The sequence below is a fragment of the Oncorhynchus gorbuscha genome, linkage group LG12 (genome assembly GCF_021184085.1).
Source record: "Oncorhynchus gorbuscha isolate QuinsamMale2020 ecotype Even-year linkage group LG12, OgorEven_v1.0, whole genome shotgun sequence".
NCBI lineage: Eukaryota > Metazoa > Chordata > Actinopteri > Salmoniformes > Salmonidae > Oncorhynchus > Oncorhynchus gorbuscha.
The window spans coordinates 41,140,581-41,145,157 of NC_060184.1; positions in this window are offsets into that span (position 1 = coordinate 41,140,581).

The window sequence follows — 4,577 nt, forward strand, 5'->3', positions numbered from 1 at the left end:
AGTTCCGGTAGATACTGTTACAAGATGTAAATAATGACGTACCAAGACAGGACCTAATGCTGCGTTCACAACAACTGGGAAATCGGAACTGAGAAATCTCAAACTACAGAACATTCCAAACAACTTGGAACCCGAAAAAAAAATCCGACCTGAAGATCACTGATGTCGTGATTTGACCTGTTTTTTTTTTTTTACTTCCCAATTGACATGAAAGCACCATAAGCAACAGGGCACATGGGGTTGGGAGAACATTGGCCAGTTTCTCTGAGTCAGGTGAAGAAGAAAGCAGAAACTGAGGTTGTGTTCGAAACTGCTAGTGAGTCAGGTGAAGATGATGCTGAGGTTTGAGAAAGTCTTGCAGGTAAAAGTACAGATAGGATTCCTTAGTTTCAATGTTAGAGAATTTGTCACATTTGCACTGCAGATTTTTAAATGCCAAAGAATGGGACATGTAGCTGCTCAGTGTAAAAATTATTGTTGTCTATCAACAATGACACGCCACCGGGGTCTAATAACTTGGATGGAAATTTACTGAGGATAATAGGGGATGATATTGCCACTCCTATTTGCCATCTCTTCAATTTAAGCCTACTAGAAAGTGTGTGCTCTCAGGATTGGAACGAAGAACAAGTTATTCCACTTCCTAAGAATAGTAAGGCCCCCTTTACGGTTTCTAACAGCCAACTAATCACCCTGTTACCAACCCGTAGTAAAGTTTTGGAAAAAATTGTGTTCGACCAGATACAATGCTATTTTACAGTAAACAAATTGAAAACCGACTTTCAGCACGTTTATAGGGAAGGACATTCAACAAGCACAACATTTACATAAATGACAGATGATTGGCTGAGAGAAATTGATGATAAAAAGATTGTGGGGGCTGTTTTGTTAGACTTTACATCCCCTGCTATATTGTGGATGAAGAGTTACCTGTCTATCAGAACACAGAGGGTGTTCTTTAATGGAAGCCTCTCCAACATAGAATCAGAAATTCCCCAGGGCAGCTGTCTTGGTCCCTTACTTTTTTCAATCTTTACTAATGACATGCCACTGGCTTTGAGTAAAGCCAGTGTGTCTATGTATGTGGATGACTCAACACTATACACGTCAGCTACTACAGCGACTGAAATGACCGCAACACTTAACAAAGAGCTGCAGTTAGTTTCAGAGTGGGTTGCAAGGAATACGTTAGTCCTAAATATTTCTAAAACTAAAAGCATTGTATTTGGGACAAATAATTCACTAAACCCTAAACCTCTACTAAATCTTGTAATAATTCATGTGGAAATTGAGCAAGTTGAGGTCATGGTCAAAACATATTGATTCAACAGTAGCAAAGATGGGGAGAAGTCTGTCCATAATACCTTATTAACAGAACTATCAACAAGGCATGTCCCTAGTTTTGTCGCATCCAGACTATTGTTCAGTTGTGTGGTCAGGTGCCACAAAGAGGGACTTAGGAAAATTGCAATTGGCTCAGAACAGGGCAGCACGACTTGCCCTTAGATGTACACAGAGAGCTAACATTAATAATATTCATGTCAATCTCTCCTGGCTCCAAGTGGAGGAGAGATTGACTTCATCACTATTTGTATTTGTGAGATGTATTGACATATTCAAAGCACTGAGCTGTCTGTTTAAAAGACCAGCACACAGCTCAGACACCATGCATACCCAACAAGACATGCCACCAGAGGTCTTTTCACAGTCCCTAAATCCAGAAGAGACTATGGGAGACGCACTGTACTACATAGAGCCATGAGTACATGGAACTCTATTCCACATCATGTAACTAATGCAAGTAGTAGAATCAGATTTTAAAAACATAAAAATCCATCTTATGGTACAGCCGGAGACTGTGAAACAACACAAACATAGGCACAGGCACAGACACAAGCACAAGCATACAAACACACACGGTAACATACACACTATACACACATGTACAGATGGACACTTTTTTGCTTACTACATGATTCCATATGTGTTATTTCATACTTGTGATGTCTTCACTATTATTCTACAATGTAGACAAAAGTAAAAATAAAGAAGAATCCTTGAATGAGTAGGTGTGTCTAAACTTTTGACTGAGGGCCCTGGTGCCAGGGAAAATCAAATTTGAGGAAAATGCTACTGAAGTTCTATCAAAACATTGCCTGTAGTACTCATGCTACAAAAATGCCGGATTTTTCTGGAATATCTACATAGTCGTACAAAGGCCCAATATCAGCAGCCATTACTCCTGTGTTCCAATGGCACGTTATTTTAGCTAATCCAAGTTAATCATTTGAAAAGGCTAATTGATCATTAGAAAACACTTCTGCAATTATGTTAGCACAGCTGAAAACTGATGTCCTGATTAATGAAGCAATAAGACTGGCCTTTAGACTATTTGGAGCATCAGCATTTGTGGGTTCGATTACAGGCTGACAATGTCCAGAAAGGAATACCTTTCTTCTAAAACTCATCAGTCTATTCTTGTTCTGATAAATGAAGGCTATTCCATGCAAGAAATTGCCAAGAAACTGAAGATCTGGTACAACGCTGTGTACATCTCCCTTCAAAGAACAGCGCAAACTGGCTCTAACCAGAATAGAAAGAGGAGTGGGAGGCCCCAGTGCACAACTGAACAAGAGGACAAGTACATGTCTAGTTTGAGAAACAGACGCCTCACAAGTCCTCAACTGGCAGCTTCATTAAATTGTACCCGCAAAACACCAGTCTCAACATCAACAGTGAAGAGGCGACTCCGGGATGCTGGCCTTCTAGGCAGAGAAATTACCAAGAAACATGAGTAGTTAATTATGAAATATACACCACAGCCTTTCTTCTGCCAGAAGAGTTCTTTATTGCTGTCTGTGCAATGTACTGAGAACCCAGCTGGCTGTATAGAGAAGGACAGTGTATCTGGGGAGAGCCATGGTTCCGTGAAACAGAGTATGTTACAGTCCCTAATGTCTCTCTGGAAGGAGATCCTCGCCCTGAGCTCGTCTACTTTTTTGTCTTAGGACTGAACATTTGCGAGTAAAATACTTAGAAGTGGTGGATGGTGTGCACGCCTCCTGAGTCAGACCAGAAGTCCACTCCAAATACCTCTTCTCCACCGGCTGCGTCTTGGTGTGCCCATGAAAACAGCTTTCACCCGTAACATAAGGAGACTCAAAATGTTACCTAGATAAATCAAATCAAATAAATTTTATTTGTCACATACACATGGTTAGCAGATGTTAGTGCGAGTGTAGCGAAATGCTTGTGCTTCTAGTTCCGACAATGCAGTAATAACCAACAAGTAATCTAGCTAACAATTCCAAAACTACTACCTTATAGACACAAGTGTAAGGGGATAAAGAATATGTACATAAGATATATGAATGAGTGATGGTACAGAGCGGCTTAGGCAAGATACAGTAGATGGTATTGAGTGCAGTGTATACATATGAGATGAGTATGTAAACAAAGTGGCATAGTTAAAGTGGCTAGTGATACATGTATTACATAAGTATGCAGTAGATGATATAGAGTACAGTATATACGTATACATATGAGATGAATAATGTAGAGTATGTAAACATTATATTAGGTAGCATTGTTTAAAGTGGCTAGTGATATATTTTACATCATTTCCCATCAATTCCCATTATTAAAGTGGCTGGAGTTGGGTCAGTGTCAATGACAGTGTGTTGGCAGCAGCCACTCAATGTTAGTGGTGGCTGTTTAACAGTCTGATGGCCTTGAGATAGAAGCTGTTTTTCAGTCTCTCGGTCCCAGCTTTGATGCACCTGTACTGACCTCGCCTTCTGGATGATAACGGGGTGAACAGGCAGTGGCTCGGGTGGTTGTTGTCCTTGATGATCTTTATGGCCTTCCTGTGACATCGGGTGGTGTAGGTGTCCTGGAGGGCAGGTAGTTTGCCCTCGGTGATGCATTGTGCAGACCTCACTACCCTCTGGTGAGCCTTACGGTTGTGGGCGGGGCAGTTGCCATACCAGGCGGTGATACAGCCCGACAGGATGCTCTCGATTGTGCATCTGTAGAAGTTTGTGAGTGCTTTTGGTGACAAGCCAAATTTCTTCAGCCTCCTGAGGTTGAAGAGGCGCTGATGCGCCTTCTTCACGATGCTGTCTGTGTGGGTGGACCAATTCAGTTTGTCTGTGATGTGTACGCCGAGGAACTTAAAACTTACTACCCTCTCCACTACTGTTCCATCGATGTGGATAGGGGGGTGTTCCCTCTGCTGTTTCCTGAAGTCCACAATCATCTCCTTAGTTTTGTTGACGTTGAGTGTGAGGTTAAAACCTGACACCACACTCCGAGGGCCCTCACCTCCTCCCTGTAGGCCGTCTTGTCGTTGTTGGGAATCAAGCCTACCACTGTTGTGTCGTCCGCAAACCTGATGATTGAGTTGGAGTCGTGCGTGGCCACGCAGTCGTGGGTGAACAGGGAGTACAGGAGAGGGCTCAGAACGCACCCTTGTGGGGCCCCAGTCTTGAGGATCAGCGGGGTGGAGATGTTGTTGCCTACCCTCACCACCTGGGGGCGGCCCGTCAGGAAGTCCAGTACCCAGTTGCACAGGGCGG